A 25,268-nucleotide genomic window follows, 5' to 3' on the forward strand; every position below is an offset into this window, starting at 1 on the left:
TAATACGCGTATGTACTTTTTATATTTAAATTTTGCAAAAGTCAAAGAGAATTCCTAAACGAAAAAATCATCGTTAATCAATTTGTTTATAGAATGACGGTGATTTTCACAACGCTCCAATGCCTCACCTGCTGGTAAATCAAGAAATCTGTACGTAGTTTCATTTATGTTTAAATTCATATGTTTTACGATTGTGCTGAAATTTATTTTTAATTGAATTTTTATCATCATATTGTATTATGGAGCTTGTATTATTGTCCGCTAATATCCACAGTCCATAATACTTGAAATATGTTCCCGATAGTATCAGAGTTTCTCGAACTGCCGATATTTAACGATATATAATATTTTATATACATTCACAATATGCAAGACAATCTATATTAATTATTAACGTTATATTTCTATCTAGTTTTATTTTGCGATGTTTACAAATTTGAACAAATTTAAAATGAAGCCGATGCATTTTCGAGACAAAATAATTGGATAATACCAAAGTAAACAAATCGGATAACCGCCTTTATGCATACTGTAACTTTAGTTTTGTTTCAATAACATTATTTCTATTCTGAAAGAATATTTCATTTCAAATAACATCACTTTATATCCGCACCTAAAGACGTCCTTTACTTGCTAAATAACAGAATTTTTGTTGTGTAACTATATTAAGGTTAAAGTTTTTTCATTGTTAAATATTGACTGGTTTTAAAATTGCACTACCTGAAACATGTTTCAAGACTTATGCATTTTAAGTATTTAAGTGCCACTGATAAACATTCGCCGTTTATCGGGTGTCTCTTTGTTCAGATAGTTAAAATATAACTAGAAGATTAAACTTTATGAAAATGAAAGAAAATTCTCTAAAGCCAGACATCGTTAAGATGAGAATTATTATTACCCGCTTCAACCGAACCGATTTGCATATCCCATCACACTAGTTGCAATTCCTCACCTGGCGGTAAATACAGAATTGTCCTTATTTAGTTTCATTTATGCTTAAAGTTACACGTAAATAATTGTTTATCGCCGTACCGGAATTTGCTACAAAATGAATGTTTTGTATTCACTTCGTATTGTTGAAGTTTCAGATAAAAAGTACCTTTTCGTCTGGCTTTAATACTGCGAAGTATTTATACGCAATAAAAATTCAGTCGATTCATTTGCGTCAGAAGACAAAATAATAGGGTTATTTCCAAATTGAGCGACTGGTATAACCGCTGTGACGAATATTTGGGGCATGTACAACGGTACGTTGTATATTTTGTACTAGGCTGGCTGATTTTTAAAATCAGAAGAAGAAAAAGAAAATAAATATAATGTTAATATATAAAGATATTCAGATGTCAAAAAATAATGAGATTGTGAATACGTGGTTGGCAGGGCAACCAAATAATAATATATAAATAAATGGAATGAAATAAGGAACAGAGTGTGCGTTGTTTTAATGGCTCAAATTTTATTATTATAAAAAGGAAGAACCAGTGTAAAAATATCGTTGTATAATGGTACCCGAAACCCGGGACTGACTGAAGTGTATCGGCTCGAAGAAGAGTAGAAGCGAACAACATTGGGCCATGAATTATTCAGATAACATGTTGGAATTCCTAAAAGAACTGTCCCAGCATATCAAGGAACAGGCACAGGATCAAGCACGACGTAACGAAGAGCTGTCCCAGCAAATCAAGGAACAGGCTCAGGACTAAGCACAACATACTGATGAACAATTTGCAAAAATGAACCAACAACTGTAAAAAACTAGAACAAACGATGGATCAACGAACAGTACTGAGGCAAGAATTAACAAAAAAACAATTGCTGAAGAAACTTGATCAACAGTCAGCAGGGACGTGTCAAAGGAACCTGAACGTTCTACAATTCCTAAATTTACGTCGATGAAGAAATGTGATATTATTGATTTTAATGTTTGGATAAAATTAGATGAATGTTCGCAGAAGCATACTGCGGTATTGGTTGGATCAGATTGTCCTAATTTTTCTTTTCATTCAAATGTTTTTGATTGTCTTGCCGATGTTGTGTGTAACGAAGATTCTGGTAGATATCAGTGTGCTAGAAGTTATGACCATCCTCATCTTGAGAATGCTATTAACTGTCTACATTACCCGTATGTCCAACATGATATTAATCCTATGGTCCATGTAGCAGAAGATAAGTTGCTTCCAATAGTTGTGAAATTCAGGAAGAAGACGTGTGTTCCTATTAGTGCATGTATTGATTGGTCGAATGAGTTGAATTTGTTGCCTATGTGAAGTTGACCCCCTAAAAGTTTCGGCTACACGAGATCTTTATTGGGCCAGAAAGTACTTCATTTCGGCTGTTTGGGCTAGCAAATTTTAGCGTTTGGGCTACTCTGCAAACAAAGCTACAGCCTCACAAAGTTTGAGGGGCCAACTTCACGTTAGCCCCACAAGTGTTTCGGCCAGACGAGATTTTTATTGGGCTGGGTAGTACTTCGTTTGGGCTGATTGGGTCAGCAACTTTTAGCGTTTGGGCTATGATAGTTTCCGAAATATGGGCTATTAAACTCTTTGAAAAGTGATTTTCCTACTTCTTTTGTCGGGGCCAAGTTCACTAATATGACATTTTTGACAAAAACGTTTACTAGAATTGGCAGCACTTTGTGTCAACTAGCTGTTTAGGAAGTTTCAAGATTTGGGCTGTATTTGAAACAGAATTAGAGCTTCACAATGTTTGGGCAGCAGCTCGAGCCGTTGACAGCCCTGAGTCCGGGCCAAGCAGTTTTGAACATGTTTTCCCGATGCGATTTAACGATTTAGCGATTTAACGATAACTTTTAACGATTTTTGGCTCGAGCCCGAATATTTGCTTCCCCGGAACTCAAACCGAGAACCTCGTAAACGGTGTCATTGCCTCTTAGACTCGCCTCGGTTTTTGGTATTCAGATATAAACCGCCTTTCCTCTTTATATGCTGTGTTGTTAATAATAATAATAATAATAATAATAATAATAATAATAATAATAATAATAATAATAATAATAATAATAATAATAATAATAAGAAGAAGAAGAAGAAGAAGAAGAAGAAGTAGTTCTAGCAATAGTAATATCATTGATAATAATTAAATTGTCTATGTAGGATACTTGAAGAAAGTACTTGAAATTACTCACAAGATTTGGCTCGATTTGGGTCAACTCGACTCGAAACTTAACTTGAATTCGGGTCGAGTTGGAGGAAATTATCCGAGCCGAGTTCTCGACTCAAGCTTAAAGATGTCGGTTTCGAGTCGAGTCGAGTTTCAAAAGAACTCGCTCGAACTTGCTCCTACCCATCTTCAAAAGCTGGAATAATGAACTATGAATTGTACAAAATGGATGACGATGTACAGAAATATGAATGTTCCACCTCAGCGATGTGCTGTTCGCTCGGAAAATATCAAGACAAGGTTCGTCTTCAAACCGCCTTGGGGTATAGAGCTAATGTTTTATGTTTCACAAATAAAGTTTTTCTATGCTTTTGGGCGGGCACTTTTTTTTTTCGATTTTTGAACTTCCTGACTGAATTCTCTGATGTGCTGCTTATTTTATTATTTATTTATTTTAATTTGTGATTGTTATATATCCTATTTCAAATTATTATAATTTTTATGTTCCTTTTCTGTTATTATTTATTTTCATTTGCTATTCTTCTTTGTTTTCATCTATTTTCAATTTTTGCGATAATTTTTATTATTATTTTTCCTATTTATTTCAATTTCATATTGTTTATGTCATTATTTTCTCTCCTTCCTTACTATAACTTTGGTTTGCTTATCTTTTCTTCTGTCTTGTTCTTAAGTTATTTTCTTTTCCGGTTATTTTGATTATTCTTTTTGTGAAAGTGAAACATTTCCTAAGCTCTGCTCCTGTAGTGTTAATTGCAATTGTTCATATTTAACTTGTGTTTGCTCTTTTTCTGTTCTTAGTTGACAGTTGTTCTGTATCCTCACTCCTCCTATAGTGAAAGCGTTTTCAAGATGAATCAAATGATGACAGGTGGACCGTGTGAAAGTGCACGATACCTGCAGAATGATTAATCCGATAAATAGGACCGTGTGAAATTGCACCGTGAGAAATTACACGTCACCATTAAAATGTAGGTCATGTAATTACGACTCCCATTTATTTAGAACTGTACGTGCGGGCACCGTGATTGCCTTTGGACGGGGGCATCGCCCCGGTTGCCCCAGCCTTGTTACGCTCCTGGACCGAGGATGCATATGCAAGACCAAAACCAAGACTAAATGAGTAAAAATACCAAGACTGCCAAGACTCCAGCAAAAACTTGACCCACCTGCGTTGATACTTTTATAAATAGGCGAAAAATATAGAAAAGCTTTATACTTCAAATTCATAATTTTGCATTTCGTTTTCAGCAAGGTGGAGCAGAAGGATTCAAGTACTTCCCTAGAAACATGAAGTGCTCATCATAATCTTTTGAAATAAACAAACTGAGAAAAAAATATTGCTTTCTTATTGCTTTCCCTATATACAATATAATGTAGATGAATATTCGGCTTAAAAATTACAAAGGATTGTTAATAATAATAATAATAATAATAATAATAATAATAATAATAATAATATAAAGGAGACTAGTTAGAGTACCGTATGCTCCTTGAGACTCCATTGGGAATCAAATCTGAAGCTTTCTGCATCAAACACAGGTACGTATATATTATCCACGTATTCACAAAAGGCTTACGTAAAAAAAGGAAAGAATGAATGGATATAAAAATTATTTGGACATAATTCTTCAAGGTTTGACGCAATTCAATTATGTATGTAGTATATATAACTTTCACCAGTGTCTTATTCATAGGTTAGTCTACTATATATAACCATTGCAATTGTAAAGTTATTGCTTTTACAGTTTATTAAGAGAGTAATTGTTTTCCAGTAAAATAAATTTAGGGGATTAAAGCCGATAACTACTTACACAAAATTAGCGCTGTCAAAAATTGAGATTCACAAAGTCCGGATTTAGAATTTCAACTGAAACCGAAATCCGGATTCCGATAATGAAATGTCAGAGACCGAAATTAGAATTTCGGATAATAAAATGTCAAGAACCGAAAACGGACTTCGGATAATGAAATAACGAAAGCCGAAATCCGAATTTCGTACCATGAAATACTAAAATCTGGATATCTGCATATTGGACGGCATTAGACAAAATCTTATGAAAAAAAGAATTCCAAATTGAATTACATGAAGACGAAGAAAACATAGTCTATTTGAGTTTATAATAACTGGTATCTTAATCTATCTCAAATTAATTGGCACAAGTATCATCTCCATTATAAATAACATTCAAAGATCTAAAAAAAAAAAAAAAAAGAGAGAGAGAGAACAAATTGTACTAATTAGTAAAAGTATTTGTCAGAAATATCACATTAGTGAATATGACGCCGACAAAAGAATCAGGAAAATCACTTTTCAAAGAGTTTAATAGCCCATATTTCGTAAACTATAATAACCCAAACGCTAAAAGTTGCTGACCCAATCAGCCCGAACGAAGTACTATCCAGCCCAATAAAAATATTGTCTGGCCCAATCACTTGGGGCTAATGTGAAGTTGGCCCCTCAAACTTTCTGAAACTCTAATTCTGTTTCAAATACTGACCAAATCTTGAACTTTGCTATACTGCTGGTCGACAAAAAGTATTGCGAATTCTAGTAAACGTATTTGTCAAAAATGACATATTAGTGAACTTGGCCCCGACAAAAGAAGTAGGAAAATCACTTTTCAAAAAGTTTAATAGCCCATATTTCGTAAACTATAATAACCCAAACGCTAAAAGTTGCTGACCCAATCAGCCCAAACGAAGTACTATCCAGCCCAATAAAAATCTCGTCTGGCCCAATCACTTGGGGGCTAATGTGAAATTGGCCCCCCAAACATTGTGAAGCTCTAATTCTGTTTCAAATACAGCCCAAATCTTGAAACTTCCTAAACTGCTAGTCGACACAAAGTACTGCCAATTCTATTAAACGTATTTGTCAGAAATGTCATATTAGTAAAGTTGACCCCGACAAAAGAAACAGGAAAATCACTTTTCAAAAAGTTTAATAGCCCATATTTCGGAAACTATAATAGCCCAAACGCTAAAAGTTGCTGACCCAATCAGCCCAAACGAAGTACTATCCAGCCCAATAAAAATCTCGTCTGGCCCAATCACTTGGGGGCTAATGTGAAGTTGGCCTCCCAAACTTTGTGAAGCTCTAATTCTGTTTCAAATACTGTCCAAATCTTGAAACTTCCTAAACAGCTAGTCGACACAAAGTGCTGCCAATTCTAGTAAACGTTTTTGTCAGAAATGTCATATTAGTGAAGTTGGCCCCGACAAAGAAAGCAGGAAAAACACTTTTCAAAAAGTTTATTAGCCCATATTTCGGAAACTATAATATCCCAATGCTAAAAGTTGCTGACCCAATCATCCCAAACGAAGTACTACCCAGCCCAATAAAAATCTCGTCTGGCCGAAACACTTGTGGGGCTAACGTGAAGTTGGCCCCTCAAACTTTGTGAGGCTGTAGCTTTGTTTGCAGAGTAGCCCAAACGCTAAAAGTTGCCAGCCCAAACAGCCGAAATGAAATACTTTCTGTCCCAATAAAGATCTCGTGTAGCCCAAACTTTTGGGGGGCGCAACTTCGCACAGGCGAATTTGTTGAATTGTTCATTCAACGAAAAGACCAGAGTGATGTGGCTTTCACGGAACGTGATGCAGTGCGTTGGTTTCCATCATCCAAGTGTGATGTTGCAAAGTTTCGAAAACCTTTCAATGGTACAAAGTAGTGATAACTTGAAGCAGGCTAACATTAATCAAGACCAACTTCGATGTATTCATGTGCGATTGAAGTGTGATCCCAATGTGCAGGAAGATGTTAAATTCATGTGTATCGGTGTTGCAACTAAATCTAACCATAGGAGAAACAAAACTCCTATGGTAGGACAAAGTACCGTGAGCATTGTGAAAAGAATAGGTACTGACAGGTTAAGAGACACGATATCTCGATATCAGTGAAACGAAGAAGAATGGAACCTAATTGGACCGGTGACATAACGCAGCCTAATTACAGAAGAAACAGAAACCATGGCAGGACAGACTACCCTGGATGTCATGTAAAGGAGAAATACGGATCCATCAGGAGACACAATATTTCACCTCCAGTGAAACGAAGAAGAACTGAACCTAGTGTTACCGGTAAGATAACCGAACCTAACTTTAATAGTGACGGTAAATGTGATTGTGTGACTCGACCTAATCCTAGCCTAGTACGATTATGTTCGCCTAAGAAGCATGCAAGCATTAGATCTAATCACGTCCGATGTAGATTACGTAGAAATCCCGTAGATGACGAAAATTCTCAACGTAAGAAACAAAGAACTGTAGATGTAAATAACGCGCAAGTCTGTATCCCGGTTTGTGATATTCGATGCAATCCAAACAAGTTCGCTGGACATGCAACTTAGATTGGAGTTGCGGCGTCTGAAGAGGCCGTACTCAATTGATTTTGCTTTAACTATCATTATGATTTCTCGGTTTATTGTATTTTACTTTATGTTATTTAATCTTGAGTTCATGTCTATGATCGCAGTTACTCAATTTATGTCAGCATATGCCTTAATGTTATGTGTATTACTTAATATTTGTGTTCCATACTATTTATGTGTTTTCTTATGATTGCTAACATATAACATCAATCTCATTATTCATGTTATGATGTAATTAAGACGTATCGATATTTCAATCTTAATCTATATTTTGTTTAACTATATGTTATATCCGAATAACTATATGAATATCACATACATCTTTCTCAAAACCTTCTTCATGATGCCTAAATAGATAATTATTGAATTGTAACAAGCATTTTATGGGCCCGAAAAAAAATTAATATAACTTGCAAATGGACACGAAAAAGGACTTAAATAACTTGTTAATCTAATTTCGAATGTACCTCATCGTCGTTGAAATGTATAAATATATGAAGATGATGATAAAATTATAATAAATAAATATGATGCTAAATATGATAATAATATTGTTATAGATTTAAATATGATATATATGTATGTATAATTATATGAATTGTAATTTTTTAAATATACGAGGTGCATTTGAAAACTCAAATGATTCCCATGTATATGTTAACGGTCCAGAATTCTTTTCCTTTTTATAAAGTTAATGAATAAAAGGAAAAGTCCGTCGGACGCCATAATATACAACGGTACGTTGTATATTTTGTACTAGGCTGGCTGATTTTTAATATCAGAAGAAGAAAAAGAAAATAAATATAATGTTAATATATATTCAGATGTCAAAAAATAATGAGATTGTGAATACGTGGTTGGCAGGGCAACCAAATAATAATATATAAATAAATGGAATGAAATAAGGAACAGAGTGTGCGTTGTTTTAATGGCTCAAATTTTATTATTATAAAAAGGAAGAACCAGTGTAAAAATATCGTTGTACATGGACCTCTCCAAACCGTTGATAACGAAATATCAAAAATGCTAATAACAGTGTGTCAGAAATGCCTAAAGGACATGGAGAATTGGAACAAAACTTTGTGTAGGGACAATAAGCAAAAGATAAACGAATACGATTTTTCATTTTCAGCAGAAAAACGGTTTTAGGGACAAAACCACACCCAAAATTTTGAAATTTGACGCCGGAAAGTTAAAAAGAAGTGGACCGAAGTTAACGAATTGCGCACAGATGTTGTAGACATAAAATGAGGAATACGTGTTTCGTAATTTCATGGATAAAACGATTGAGTGGTTCACTGACCCCTCCAAACCTTTGATCATGATATATCAAAAGTGGTAATAGCAGTATATCAGAAATGCCTAAAGGACATGAGAAATTGGGACAAAACTTTGTGTAGGGACAATAAGCAAAAGATAAACGAGTACGAGTTTTTCATTTTCTGTCGACCGACCCGACCCGACCCGTGACCCGAATTGACTGACCCGACCCGACCCGACTGACCTGAACCGTGATCCGACCTCATTGACCTGACCCGACAACCGGACCACGTGTACCGAAGTCTTACACGTTAACCACTAGTTAGATCAAGCGGTGGATATGTATATGCATCTTAATGAATATTTGGCACTTTTGAGGTTTGGTTATTTCTTTTTAAAACTGATACCAATGTCCGACGTGGGAGAAGTTTATTTTTTTCTTGCTTTAGTTCTATGTGACGAAATTTTTATTCAAGGTCAGTGTTCTCACCTGCTTGGACGGCAGGGGGTCTTCTCGGAAGGCAATAGCAAGAGTCTCTTGGAGGAGATAAAAGGAAATCGTTTAACTACAACGATAAGGGTTGAGGAAACAGGAGAACACCTGTGATTTTTTCCAAGCCTTCAACTTTCATTCCAAAATAGGTTCTTATGATTCCGGGACCCGTGTCACTTTGATTTTTCTTTCTTGGTGATTAAAACGTATTTTACAGTATATATAGTTGCACGTAAGAAGATACATAATATGAATTTTGTAATTTAAAATTTAAAAATACAGTATGATATTTGATTACAAAGTACTAATTTTATTTCATCACTTTCAGCCCAACAAATGAAATTCAAACAATTCGCTCCCTGGGTCTTGGTCATCAATACTGCGTCTTTATTCTTTGTCTTGCAGTCAAGTCTTAGTCCTGCATTTCGTAGTTTTGGTGGTCTTTCATGCTATACAAGAGCCAAGAATGCTCGCCTCATCGGTACAAATGAAGACCAAGTGTGATTTTGATTATGGTCTTTCATACTATACGGATAGCAAGAAAATATGCTCATCGCTACTTGGTGATCACCAAAACAAGGTCAAGAGCAAGATTACTATGCAATTCGTCTTGCATATCCAATCTTTATCTTGTTCTTGTATCGATGTCCTTGGGCTTGGTGAAATAAAATGAAATATTCAGTTTAAGGTCCCTCGATTCTGCACCGAGGCTAAGGGACCATGAGAAATGAATGAAATGGTGGAATTCACGGCTGAAAACAGTGGGAGAAAGCAGAAGTGGGAGAAAACAGAACCCCGAGAAAACCCACTACACGGCGTTTCTCCACCACAAAGCCTACTTAGCACAAGCTGGGATCGAACCATGGACACCATGCACCAGAGATGAACTCTTTACCACTGAGCCACCGCAGCCCTGCTTGGGCTTGGTCGTCCATATCCAATCTTTCTTTTAGCCTTGCTTAACACGTTAGCTGCCATGTGGGTCCGATCGGACCTACTGGAGTGATCTAAGAAAATGTTCTTGTAGGTCCGATCGGACCCACAATTTCTATCTAATTCGTCGAATTTACGTTAGAGTACTTGTACTGTTAAATCCTGTCTCTACTGTTATTGAACTGTAGTGTTTTTATTACACATGTAGGTTTTGGTCTTTGATATTGATTATTAACGCCGCTAGGGGCGCTAAATACTAAGTAACAAGCATTTGTTGCTTTTGTAGACCCGATCGGACCTATGTTTTGCTTTTTCAGTGACATGTTAAAACGTTTAAGAATGGACTCATTATTTATTCTAATTTATTTTCACAAGATGTCAGTGTCCCTGTCATTTGCTGAATTTTCAGAAAAGTCTAGATCACTACACTGCTATTACTAATAAGATCGAGTTCTGCGCATATTTCTTCGTTTTTCATTGTACAAAGATATTACTTATTAGCACTAAAAGCAAGATGAATATATCCACACTTCTCACTTCTGCTCATGTAGTAATAAACAAATAACTTTCTAACAGAGTTTGCCAGTTCAACTGTAATTTATCCCCTTGCCCATAAACAAAATATACACACGTAGGTCCGATCGGACCCCCAACTTTTATGCACGCAGATTCACTACCATGCCTTAGATTATGTTTCAATATTGATATTATGTTTAAAAAATATGAACAAAACAAGAATAATGTAAGTAAGTACGCTTGGCACTCTACCGGTGAACAACAAAATTCACCCTTGGCAGCAACGTGTTAAACAACTTCTAGTTTTGTTCTAAATCCAGACTCCATATTAGCGTAAATGTAGATATTAATATTACAGTCGATTGGTAAAATCAATCTTCCGCATTTACAAATTAAAGTACACACAAGTACAAAAGTAAGCATTTACCATAAAAACACTAGCTGCAAGTGTTCAAAATAGATTTATGGCTTCTATAAAATCAATTGAAAATTGCTATTTTTAATTAGGCAGCTAGTGAAAAACAGCAGCTTTCGACTCCAGCCAAGTTTAAGCTCAACCTAAACTCAGTTGACCAAAGTGAGCTGACCCGATTGACCCGACCCGATAACCCGACCTGACAACCCGACCCGATAACCCGACCCGATAATCCGACACGAATAACCCGACCCGACAACCCGACCCGAGCTGACCCAACAACCCGACCGAATAACCCGACCCGAGCTGACCCGACTGACCCGACCCGACAACCCGACCCGAGCTGACCCGACTGACCCGACAACCCGACCCGAGTTGACCTGACCCGACCCGACCCGTAACCCGGCCCGTTTGAGAGCACTAATAAATACATTCTTAAATATTCTTAATGTTCAAAGAAAATATTCGAAGAGACATTGATCAATCGGTAGATACAATTAAGATCAACAACATTACATGGATGAATCTAGATCTTCATGTGTAGTTTTTGATAAAATCGAGAAAAACTAATTATTTTGTAAACCCAAAAAAGTGATGCTTACAATAACTGCACCACCTACAGTGGATTCTATCTTACAAAATACAGTACTGTACTTTATATATTATTGTAGGCTCAATATTTTTTTTCAGTTTTGTATTTTTCTTGCAGCAATAAACATACACCCTAAATAAGTACGTGGTTTCTGTGATAATCTACAGTGCTTTATTCAATATACAGTATTTCGTTTAGTTGAGTATCACTGGAGTAACTTTGGTCGAAGCTTATAATTTTGGTAACTCTAATTTATTGAACTATAATACGCGTACTGTAATCCTTTTTAACCTTTATTGAGATGCTATACAATTTAAGGTCTATAAAATAGTGATTTTTCGTTTTAAGCGAGTCTTTTCTATCCGACCAGAATCCGGCACCATGGTGGTCAGTTAACATGGAGTCAACTGTACGAAGACGAAGCTGCTTTCCAAAGGTATTCTCATCAAGTTTTTAATAATGATATCTGCAAGATGACAGAAAACAGTACGGCTAACGAGATATAGCCCAAAACTATGATTTATTCCTAGACTTTAATCTTCGTTTAACTATATTGTCATATATATATATATATATATATATATATATATATATATATATATATATATATATATATATATATATATATATATATATATATATATATATATATCAATTGATAGATGACATCGAGCAGAACAGAATTACATAATTCTCATGCGTAGTTTTCTAGAAAACAGCAAACGTTTATGGCCCTATACTATAAGGTAGGTCATTCATTGCTAATAATATTAATAATTAATAGTTTCTATGGTGCTAGAATAGTTTCTTTGTTATTAATATTCTGCTAAAAGATGTTATCCATTGTTGCTTAACTTCTCCCAACAATGGCGCATATACTACTTGTAAATAAAAGTATTTCGCTTTAGAGTGTTTGGTGATGGAATTAACTTCGGCTGTATTTTTAATTCGGCTCGAATCCCTACAGATCCGAAGCACGGAGCTACAGTATTCTAAACCCGCGTTTTCCTTTTAATGGACCCTAGTGTCAACTGTACAAGTTTAAATTGTAAGACAGAAGAAAAAGTAAGTAAGTTACTTTCATATAGTAGATCTCAAATATAGGAAATAAATAAAATCATCTATAATAAAAAACCTTAAAAAAATGTATAAACTTATTTTCAATCAGTTGGCCAGTGGCCACCAGTTACTATTTGGTACGAAAACGATCATCATTTTCTTAGGTATTGATTAACGCCAATATGATCTCTCTATGACTTACGATTCCCGAGATACTCGTATAGCTCCTTAAATCTCCCGAAATCGGAACTTTTTGTCGAATATCTCGGGAACAGTAAGAGTGACGCAAAAAATTCTATCACTTCTTTCAGATATATATTCGATGCTCTATCGAATGGAGGGCTCAAATTAAAAAAAAAAAAAAAAATCGTGAGTACCCCCCCCCCCCGACACACACAGACATAGAAAATTCAGTAATGAACTTTTTAATTTCGTTTAAAAGCCCTGCAAAACAGGAAATAATGAAAGAACCTAAAACTGTAAAACAATTTATTGCTGTTATCTATATATAAAAAAGTTTTGAAGTCGCACCAAGGCGAACAAATTATTACCTAATATAAAATTATTTTAATGGTAATTTTATGATGTATTACCATATTTGGCTTAGCACGACTTAAAAAAATATATATAGATAATAGTAATAAATTCTTTTCTACTTCTGTTTTCATTATTTTTGGCCTTTCAGTGCCTTTTTAGAGTTGAGTTGATTTTAACGTCCCGTTCAGCAGCGAGGCTATATGAGACGTGGACCTACTGATTAACACATGAGCTCCCGTAGGGAATCAAACCCGGGTCTCCCACGCCAAATGCGTGTACGCTAACCGCTTAGTCACTGAGTAGCTCAGTGCCTTTCTAGAACTCAGTTATATATAACTTAAGAGCAAGATCGGCATGTAAGCTGTCATGACGTCATAACATAGACGATGATCTAAGCATTCATCACCAAGCACTGTTAAACTACTGGGACAAAGCTTGCTAAGGGGAGGGGGTCTTAACTCCTTGTTAATACGCAATCAACTTTATTTTTGTTAATTATCTGTAGGGCAACCCAAAAGCATAAAAAAGCATAAAAAACATAATGGCATTTTACACATGGTTGGTACCTTGAACATGGTTGTGGTTGTCTAAGGGTCCAGGATAATTTTAAAAGTATAATAAAGCATAATTTTAGAAAATAAAGCATAAAGCATAATTTAAAACATATAGCACAATTCTTGGAAACTTCTGTTTAAATGCAAGTTTCACATACTGTATTAATATTTTTCTAAAACGTATTTACAATGCAAAATCTTTGAGAACATAACAATGCACAATGAAGAGTTTATTTTTATTTCTGTAAACTTTTCGCGGTAATCCTTTGGAATGGAGAAAAGAAGAAGAAAACTTCCCGCCAATAATGAATAAACAATAGTTTTCTTCTAAGTGTAACTACGCAGTTATGAATGATTCGAAATGTACAAAAAGTGCACAAGAACTTCACACTATATGGTCATGTGTACCTGTTGAACTTGAGCACTTTCTGTATTTTTTGGTGGCATCTTTTACTTTTCCCTTCTGTATATATGCACCTCTAAAGCGTACACAAGTGATAAAAAAAACTGACTCGAATAAAGCCAGTGGCGTATTTAGGGGGTGGCTATCGGGCTCAAGGCTCCCGAAATAAATTTGTTATATGCAAAACTTCATTAAAATTTGTCGGCACCCAAAAGGAAACATATAAGTACTTATTCACGTATTGTGCATAGCCCTACCGAAACAAAATCTTAAATACCCCACTGAGTAAAGCATATCTCCTTACAGTGCATTAAGTAGAAAGTTCATTAAATATGAAAGAAACTGATTGCATAAAATATTAATAAATAGATCAAGATATTTAGAATATTTAATATACAGTAAATATTATACATTATACAAGATTAATGTAAAACAATGATTGAAATTAACAGTAAAACATAATAAAGCATAACTTGGGAAAAATAAAGCATAATTAAACAAAAAATAAAGCATAATGTGGGTTGCTCTAATTATCTGGTTCTCACAAATTATAGGATAATTTTTTTCATCGAGCTTTGCAAGTATTATTTGAATTTTGTATAATTAATTAATAATTAATATTTTTCAAATATTTTATACATAAAAATCTTCCGTGGGGACAGTTTATTCGATTAGTCAAAATCGAATATGAGCAATGATTTTTAATATAATCCCAAACATACACACATACAATCAAACAGAATCTTTTTTTCTAAGTCGGTTATAAATGGAAGAGGAAGCGTGGATAGTAGAGAAGAGGGGCATTTTGACAAGGATGTGCAACAAGTGTAAATACAAGATATTCATGTAATAAGAATACAGTATAATGCAATATGTTAAGATTTCCCATCTTTTATTTTTTTTTCCCTCTAGTTTTATTTCTGTAGTAGTATCTTAGCCTAGAAATGTTTACTGAAAACTCAAGCTCTCCTTCCTAGTCTAGTGTCTACAACGCGTGTCTTTGGTGCATGAAGTATCTTTGGTTGGATGGTAAAGCATCGAACGCACTACAGTAGTTCGGACGACTTGCATCGTTTGGCCTAATTCTCATTTCACCTAACAAATTGTATCACACAGTTGTGAAAGATAAATGATAAGATTTGTATCCACCATTTTAGGCGAGATAGGTGTGTTTGTTTTTGTCTAATCCTCTTTTCATCTAAAATGGTGAACAATAACAAGTTACAGAAATCAAGGGAAATTTTCGGAAGTGTATTCGTTGTTGTTTAACAGTTCTGCAACTTGTTCCCCCGGATAGTGTAAGCGAATCATCCATACCTTTGAAAAAAAAAAAAAAAAAAAAAAGGCGTACTACATGTATAGCAGATGAATATGTAGTGTAAATCTGGATGGACGAATATGAAGCTTTTTTCTCCGTAAACAATTTGTTATACTTTTGTTGGAAAAAGTTTTGACATTTGCGTTACAGCTATTTTCAATTTCCATTTGGAGTTCGTTAACATTATGGGAATTTACATTAAATTTGTTATAGGTACTTTTCATGGAATTTAATTATACAATTCAAGAAACGTTTTTAATTATTTCAACACATTCTTTGAAAGTTTTATTTAAATGTCTCAGTACTTATTAATGCTTTTATAAATGGTTGATCGTTTTTGTTTATATGGTGATGTGGAATTACAGACAGGATGACCAACAGACAATCCAGCAAGATTTTTCCAAGGCGGAGGAGGAAAACCGATACACAAGCGAAGTCGCGAATGAACGCACTTTAATACAAACGATACTTCATCTAAAATACCGGTAATAATTATTGACACATTGCATAACTTTATTAACTATAGTAAATATATTAAATACTATAGTGGATGAGTAAGCAAATTAGTTTTGAAATGTGTTTCGAAAAACTGAGAAAACTGAATCCTTTTCAAAAATCCAGAGAGGCAATTGCCCACTCCTGTTCCTGCTAAGGGCGCCCATGGTGACTAACAAAGTGGAGCATGGCTTTTTAAGTGGCTAGGCGATTTTCCAAATTATCCAAACACACTTATTGATCAAATGAAACATCAATAAACAGAGAATGTGACTCCTAAGAATATTCCAATTAGGTCACCAGTATACAGCTCAAAAAGAGAAGTAAAAACAAGTGAATAATGGATTTGGTGTTTTAAAATGCAGAGTTAAAGACAAAAAGAAGAAGAAGAAGAAGATAAGTTTAGTTTCACGTTTGCGTGTTGTATCATATTGCATTCGTGTAGAAGGTTACTCGTAGATTAGTGATGTGTATAATTTACTTATTTACTCGTATTTCTCGAATTGAATTCTTGAATTTTAATGCTTAATGATACTGATGTGCGTTAATTTATCTCTCTATATAAAAGAAGTTCTGAGTGACTGACTGATCAACGTCCGGGCAAAACTGCTTAAGCTAGAAACTTGAAATTTTAACAGAGTACAAGATTCACGACGTAAAGTACCATAGGAATGATATTTTGGAAATTCGACGAGGAAGAGGGTAATACGAATGACAGTTATTATAATAAGATGCCCATAACCAAATTTCTGAAGGGTAGAATCATGAAATTCGATATATATGGATTTCCCATGTATAATAGTCATGTGTTTCACTGTTTTCTGTATTTACCCTAGAAGGAAAGAAAAAAGACAGAAATAAAAATGAGTAGGATTATAATTATTGCAGTAGGACGGCCATATCTCGGAACCTTTTAAGGTTAGATACATTAAATTTGGTGTTTAGACCTTTTATTTAAAATAATTAATGATGTGTTTAAGTGTTTTTAAAAATATTTTTCCTACATGGGAAGAAAAAGGGTAGGAGTTGCATTTTTAAAACAAGATTGCTATATCTCAGAATCTCTTAACGTTAGAGACGTGGAATTTGGTATTTAGACTTTTCATTTAAAATAATTAAAGAAGTGTTTTAGCGTTTTCTAATATTTTCCCTAGAAATGACGGAAGAAATCATGGGAGCTACAATTGTTATAATAAAATAACCATATCTTAACCATAAACTCCTTATTCAAAACAAGTGGGTATTTGCTATAGCGTTTCCGGAAATTCCGCTTTTAACGACAGAAAGAGGATAATTTCTACTTTTCCCCCCACAATTTAAAAAATGACTTCAATGTTGCCAGTCTCATCATCACGAAAAAACGGCTGAACCATTTGAAATAAATTTTTGAAGACATCACAGACCGAGATTTTTTAAAATCATTTTATTGTGATTGTAAAAAGTACCGGTATTCTAAAGGAGAAGGGGTTTAATTTTTTTTCGCAAAGAATGATGCCATAATCATATTCTTGTCGTGAGAAGAACAGAAGCAAAATTTTGAAATATGAAGTGCGAGGCCGTAGACCTTCAAAAGCGGGGTCTGGGGGCAAAGTCTCCAGCTAACCGAAGGCTAGTTTTATATGAGATCATGGAATATGAAATTGGGTTAAATTATTTTAAAAAACATTATAGTTTTATCATTTTCCTTTAGCTGAAAAATAATACTCTTTCCACAAATTAAAAAATAATGAAATTAAAAAGATATAAGACGGGAACCGATACCTTAACTCTTCACATAGTAGAGAATTTTCTTCATTAATTTCCTTCCATTCCCCCAATTTTTATTATTATTATTTTTTTATTGTTCGCCATTTCAGGCTAACGAAGATTAGACCAAACAAGGCTCCGTATTTCCTCTAAAATGATGAACAAAAATCTTGTTATTTGTCCGTCAGACTGTGTGAGACAATTGCTTAGGTGAAACGCTGCGACACGGCATCGCATTGTAAGTCTAACTTCATAAAGCTTCAGTGCTCACAAAGGACGAAAATGTCAATCAATCAATTAGCCTTCTTCCCTTCTTGTCGTATTTCATAAATCATTCATTACTTGAGAACGATGGTAAATGATAAAGCAGATATAATATAATTTATTCCAGAGAGAATAATCACGTAAGAGGAATACAAGTGCGCTGTGGAAAGTTAAAAGATAACAGAAGAAACGCGAATTCTTAGTTTCTCGGAAAACAAATTAGCATTTCATTAATAGCCAGTAGATATTAATGATACATTTAAAACAAGAACCAAAAACAGTTTTACTGAAATTATTTCCACCTTTTATATGCCACTCCTAAGCATAGAATATCTTGTCACTGATACTATTACATTTACTCACAAACACTATAATAAACTATGTTTCAGCTTAAGAGACAGCTGAACTTTCTTTCCTTTTTTTTTTTTTTTTTTTTAAATAAGAATCGGAGATCAGGAATTATGAAAGTTTAATTCAAAGCAATTTTAGTTTTATTAAAGTCAAATTTATCTTTTTATTATTGTCTTACAATTATTATTGATATATTTGCTCAATCCTGTCCCCTACATGTGGTCATTCAGCAGGAAGAATGTTTCTTATGACACTCTGGTTACGCATTTAATTGGACGGATGAAAGTTAAAGTGGTATGAATCATATTTTCTTGTCTAACTATCACCACTTTTCCGATAAACAAAAGCAGTTGTTTTCTTCGTTACCAAAACTTTCAACCATCTGTTGAAAAGTGCCATCATTCAGAATAAGTTCTGATTTACTTCACATTTTCTGTTAACAGATTGGCTTATCCAGATTTCCTTTCTAAGTTTTTTTTTTTTTCGACAAAGTGACTTACACCAGTTTAAATTTCACACATCTCATTAATTCTGATATTTGAGTAAAAAGCAACTGCAAATATGAATTTACCATAAATTTTCATAGGGTGTCCTGCTTTTTTAACCAGAAAATCTGAGAGCTCTACTTTCGACAATAATTGATTAACTGAATTGTATTTACGTCTTTGTCAATAGCTGGGTTATAAGAGTATCTCACAAAGATGTTTACACTGTTTGAATATTAATAACAAAGAAAACATTTCTAAGCAAATTGTTATTACAAATTAACAATCTCGTGACTATTGTGTATAGTCATTCATTAATTTATTTCTGTTTTCTTTCCCATTCATTTGTTGTGTTTTTCTTTTATTTTCAGTTCAATTGCCAGTAGTGACAAATGATTGACAAAATGGGTGGGAACCTTTCCTTTTGAGGAACAAAAGTAGATTTTAAAATCTTTCTGGAAATGTGAGGACATAAAAGAAGTGCAGAGACGATGGCGGGCAGAATTGGTACTGCGTCACCGTTACATGGAACAATTACGAAATTGCGCGGCAAGTTTGAGAGGGAAAGAACTATGAGTGATCTGAAGAAAAGACAGTGAGGCAAGATCCCTGCAGAAGTTCATACGGCGAGCTTCGCGTGAATCATGTGTAAGCAAATCATATGTTCCCTCATTTTAAAGCAAGCAAAGTGGAAACACTATATTCCCAGGTTGCTTCACGCAATTAGTGAGGACGATCCGTATAGGCACTTCCAATTTTGTGAATGGATTCACGATAATGAATAGCTGACTGATTTATTGTTTGGCCTGATAAGGTGACTCTTAAATTGAAGGAAAGCATCAATCGCCACAACTGTGTATACTGGACAAGAGAAAAAATCAAATGAAATTTTTTAGTTTTACGTCCCACGTTATGCCGGCTAGGCTAAAGGAGACGGTAAAGATGAAAAATGAATGAAAGGGCGAAATAAGAAAGGGGAGGAAACGGAAGAACTCCGAGGAAACCCACGCACACGGTGTTTCTCCACCACAAAGTTCACTTGGCTGGAGCAGGGTTTGACCCCGGGACTCCATGCACCAGAGGTGAACGCTCTACCAGTGATCCATTGCGGCCCCCTACTGGACAAGAGATAATCCCCATGTTATGCAAGAACGAAATGTTAATCTTCCTAGGTTAACATCTTCCTAGAAAATGTTAATCTTCATAATATATATATTTTGTTTATTTTGGTGCGACTTATTATAGTTCAAACATTGTGAACTAGTTAGTGGCACGCCATATACGTTCTTTAGTTTAAAGTGAAATCTGTACCACTTACTTCTATTGCATAATTTACTTGTGGTTTGTTGAATTGACACCGGAAATCGAATACGGGACCTTGTGCATGAAATGTTCTCTCACACAATAGCAGATCAGTTTGTTAGGGAATTCAAATACGAGATTTTCTCAATCGATTCAGTCTGTGTGACACAAATCTGGGAGAGCCTAACCAGAATATGTGGTACTTATGCAGGCATATCATCCAAAATGTAAACATTTCTGTTTCTAATTTTTTTTTGGCCAGCCACGATAAGACTATCTTTTACACGGACAGGTATAGGGGGGAGTCTAAAACGATTGAAATACTTTGAACTAAAATGTTATATTTTATCCTTGTGTTACAGGAAAGGATACAGGAAAGGGATGCGGTACCGAAACATGAGATACGGATTTCTCTGACTTTCATTAAAAGAAAGAAAAGAAAAAAAAGAAAAGAAAAGAAAAAAGCGCTATGGTATTTTTAGTGTTTCTTATAGTAAACCACACCCAAAAACTGAGACTTTTAAAATGATTCGTTGATTTGCATTTATGTTCTTTCTCAGCAGCAAGGTATTATTTTGTACGTAAATTAATACATTCATTTTATATGTATAAAAGCTATGAACAAAAATGATTAGAATACATCACTGTGCATAAGGTCTATACATATTCAGGATTTAATTTCCTTTTTTATGCTACTAAGTAGAATATATTTTACTTTTTTCTTTCTTTCTTTCAAGGTTGATTTGATTTGAAAAGTTCGCATAAAAATTAGTAGCATGACTCTCTTCTCCACTCCCGTTTTATCCTAGCGTGCCAAAAAATAACAGCTGTCAGTTCTGCGCAAACCTGATAGTACAACATATGGACGTCAGTGGCGCAAATATCGCATCCTGTTTTGCAAGTCGTGAGCGCCATCTGCTCGTAGCAGCCGAAGTTAGTTCAAGCATGGAAAACAGTAAGGGTGTGCAGTAGCAGTTCATACGAGAGTGGTTGTTGTGTTGTATTATTTGCGTTCGGGAGTAAAAAAAAGTGTTGGTGTGTTATTTTGACGTTATTTGGAGAGCTGAAGGTGGTGTATCGTAGGTGACGGTTTGGCTATCAATACACGTAAGTATATTGAGTATATATTGCTAACATTTCCGTAAAATAAATTTCCACAATGTCGGAATATTTTGTCAACCCCCTGCCGGTTGACTTGTCGGGTTGGTCTTCGCACAGTGGGGTTCCCCAGTTAGTAAATGGATCGAAGTGTTCTCAGAAAACGAGGTTCTGCTGGAGTTTTATATTTTTAGAATTTCCTTTCTCTTGCTTTTCTTGAAATATTTAGGTGCAGTATGAATTGCGTAGTGTCATTATTGACGAAATGAAAAATAAATAAGGAACGACTAGCAAAGGGAGACAAAATGATTTTGTTTGTTTACAACAACATTGGTGTGGTGGGAGTAGAGTAGCATGTTCTACCTCTTGGGAATCATATACTGTTTTACTATTACAATTTTAGAACAGTTGTTTACTCTTGAATATATTCAAGGATTTCCTATGTGATTATCTTTGAACTAAGATCTCTAAGTATTAAAATGTTACAAATCAACATTATTTATCGCCAACATAAAGGAGGAGATTTCGGGGCTCAAGCCCCTTCTATGAATTCTTATAACTTAAAAACGAATGAAAAAATACAGTAAGTAGATCGATTTATACAGATATAAAAGAGAAGTGTTCTATTAGACTAGTTTTGATATACATAAAATAGTAATGGGGAATCTATTTTGTATTAATTGCAATGCGAATCTGTTTTGTATCTAGTCGCTAAAATGTTTAATATGACATGAAACCTTTAAGCTATGGGAGACGGATGATTAAGGCAAGTGAATAATGGAAGAATTGGTGGAATGATATTGTGGGAGGAAACGGGAGTACCCAAAGAAAACATACGGACACAATGCTCTTCATCACAATTTTACTTGGCTGGGGATCGAAACAGGGAACCTAGGCACCAAAGGTAGGCACTCTACCACTGAGCCACCGTGCCTATTCGCTAATATGTTAATTTCAATATACTGGTACTGTATATATTCAGGGACGTACGGGGATGTATATCAGGCCGGTAGCTAGCCCAAAAATGTAGGGGGGCCCGATCGAACCTTATTATAGTTCTTCATCATGTTATAGTTCATTTGCAAGCCTACGGTGAAAATTTTAGGGGGCAGCAAAAAATTAGGGGGGCTCGGCCCCCTAGATCCCCTGGATAGACCCTGGTGTATATAATGGGGATCCAGATTCTCTCCCCGAAATCCCAATTTTTCTGTAAATTTAGTCTAATGTTATGCTGATTTTTACAACTTTTAATAAAATTTATTCAATTAAATTTGGATTCCCCGAGATAAATTCCTGTGTACGTCTCTGTATATATATATATATACAACATTGCAAACGTATATACATTTCTAACCTCAGTCAAGACTAGGTGAGATTTTGTGGCATGATTATGATCGATCTGGATGAAATCACAGGCATGCATATTGGGGGGAACATGACTTTTCTAACCCTTTGATAGTCTATTCAGATTATATTCAACGATTTGAAAAATGCAACCTTTTTCAAAAGAAAGTAGCTCAGGTATAATGGTTTTCCCCTGTTCATAATCCTAAGAATAACGGATATGAATAATCATGCGACATCTTTTCTTCAGTGTCACGTAACAAAACCACACACGGGAGCAGTCCTTCTCTCCCAAAAAAAAGCTTATCCGGGGGGAAAGGGGTCAAATCAATGTGAAGGAGCTATACTACTTTCTTAGGGACATTAATTGCTTAAAGACGTATCCTACACAAGAGTGACGTGTAATCTCAATTTATTTTATTTCACCTCCATATGAAGGGAGCAAAGCCCCCCGGAAGAAACACTGCACAGAAGAGGTTATTAGCTTAAACAAAAACTTATCAAACAGACTCATAATATAATTTTATCTTGCATAAACTTAAACGTTTCTGGAACTCCCCGCTGGTTATATAAGTTACGTATGTACGGGAGACTCTGATTCTATTCCTGGCGAGAGCTCGTGTAGATTGGATACGACGTTAAGCTGTAAGTTCACGTCTCATATAGCCCCACTGCTGAAAGGAACGCTAAATCCCAATCCAACCCACTATTTAAACATCCGTGAGGAGGGGCCTGACTCCTAATATTCCCTATCATAAGCATGTACAGTAATAAGTCTATATAGTTTAAACAAATAACAGTGTGAGTGCACACAACGTGATGGAATTTGAATTTTCCAATTGATATTTTCTCAATTAATAATAAAACCTAAGTAGTAGTAGATTTCTACCTCTTCTGGTTTTAGGAGAGAAACTAGGATAGAGATGAAATACAGGGTGGCCCAAAAGTAGGTATACCTCCTGCACTGATCAAGTATAACATTCTAGCTTATGAGTTTATTTGCTTCGGCTGTTCCGAGCTTAAGATATAAGTAAAAAGAGATTAAGTGCAAATAATAAAGATACCGGTACTAAGTCTACCTGATGGATAACAATAACAAATGATATATTCATAAAAAGCAATGAATTGATCAGTATGGGACTGTATACCTACTTTTGAGCCATTCTGTATATTCTTGGGACGTTTAGTTGATAGCAGAAAACCGCTCTTCGCCGTCCAATACCGTTTTTACTCTATAAAGATCAACGTTAAAACCAGGTGGTTGGTTTCTACTATTTCCGGTTTTAATAGAGCGTTAAGAGAGATGATAGTACCTATTCTTAGAGCCAGTGGCACAAATCTGTCTTGGAGGGGGGGGGGGGGACAGATAAGACTGTTCCCATATTTTTTTTTAAGTGATGTTCAAAATATTTATGATCTTGAAAAACAGTGCTGTGGAGGATCAAGGGAGCAGAGTTGTCTTCAACATTGGCAGGTGGGCAGATTTGAGGCTTATTCTGGGGAGACATCAACTTCATCTCACTTTCTTTAGTGGCAATCGGACACAAATCATCACATTTCTCCCCAAAAAACACATTTCAAATCGGATTATTGCGGAGGACAGTCCCCCAGTTCCAAGATTGGAGGGGCATATCTCCCTCGTTCCCCCGGGATTTGCGCCAGTGGTTAGAACGCTAAATTGATTTAAAAAAGAAACACTTCCCCCTATTTCTTATATTTTAAGCTTTATTTAGATCAATATTGTAACCGGAAGTTGTATTAGATTTCTATATTTTCGGTTTTAGTAGAGTGTTAAAGATGGAGATGAAATGTAAATTTATTTTCTGAACGCTGCTGAATCGATTGCAGGAGACTGCTTCTCGCTATCTATTATCGTTTTGCTCCATAATGTTCAATATTGAAACCGGAAATGCTTGATTTCTACCACTTCCGGTGGATGGATCACTTCCATCAACGAATTCGATTCCTAGCTTTTGACCCTCTACACCTGACAAAAATTGACGCAAATTTATCTAGTAGCAGGGGTGCCCACAAGGGGGGGCTATGACGCAAACTGCGTCATTGAAATATTTGGGGGGGGGTTAAAATCTATATAAATATGTTTGAGGGGGTGTAAAAATTAATCGAAAAGTTTTTTTCATGGAAGAACACCTACGGATAGACAATTGAGGGGGGGGGGGTGCGTCATGGACATGAGGGAGGTGAGCACCACTGTCTAGTAGTATTTGAAATATTTTGTTTCCTAGACGGACGGACGGACAGACTGGGTAAATATACTCCTTAAAAATGAATCGTAATTTTACATATTCATAGCTGTGGAAATAGGAGTCAGAAGCCAGCTTTTCTTATGGCTAGGGTTGCCAACTGACCGGTTCTTCACCGGCCTGGCCGGAAATATTGCTGTTATTTTGATTAAAGCTGGTGACCGGTACAAACTTCTTACCAACCCCTTTATGACCGGTTTTTTCAAATTTGTATTTAGTTCGAAGCAATTTAATCTAGTGAGAAGTATAGATTTAAAAAATAACTTTCATTCTGTAAATCCAAAACTATCACCTTTCACTATCTATCAACGATATCTGTTTAGAT

General features: G+C 35.2%; 1 protein-coding gene and 1 long non-coding RNA gene across 2 annotated transcripts in view; one reads left to right on the top strand and one right to left on the bottom strand.

The window, feature by feature from the left end:
• Positions 1-25,268, bottom strand: part of LOC145686369 (uncharacterized) — a 686,556-nt gene that overhangs the window by 168,271 nt on the left and 493,017 nt on the right. The window lies entirely within an intron of this gene.
• The window catches only part of LOC145686367 (follistatin-related protein 5-like), a 690,843-nt gene continuing 686,750 nt past the window's right edge, over positions 21,176-25,268 (top strand). The window contains exon 1 of the mRNA XM_081759633.1: positions 21,176-21,344. The gene's annotated coding sequence lies outside the window, so the exon portion shown is untranslated. The remainder of the gene's footprint in view (positions 21,345-25,268) is intronic.

Source organism: Thermobia domestica, chromosome 5 (genome assembly GCF_964235325.1).
Source record: "Thermobia domestica chromosome 5, izTheDome1.hap1.1, whole genome shotgun sequence".
Classification (NCBI taxonomy): Eukaryota; Metazoa; Arthropoda; class Insecta; order Zygentoma; family Lepismatidae; genus Thermobia; species Thermobia domestica.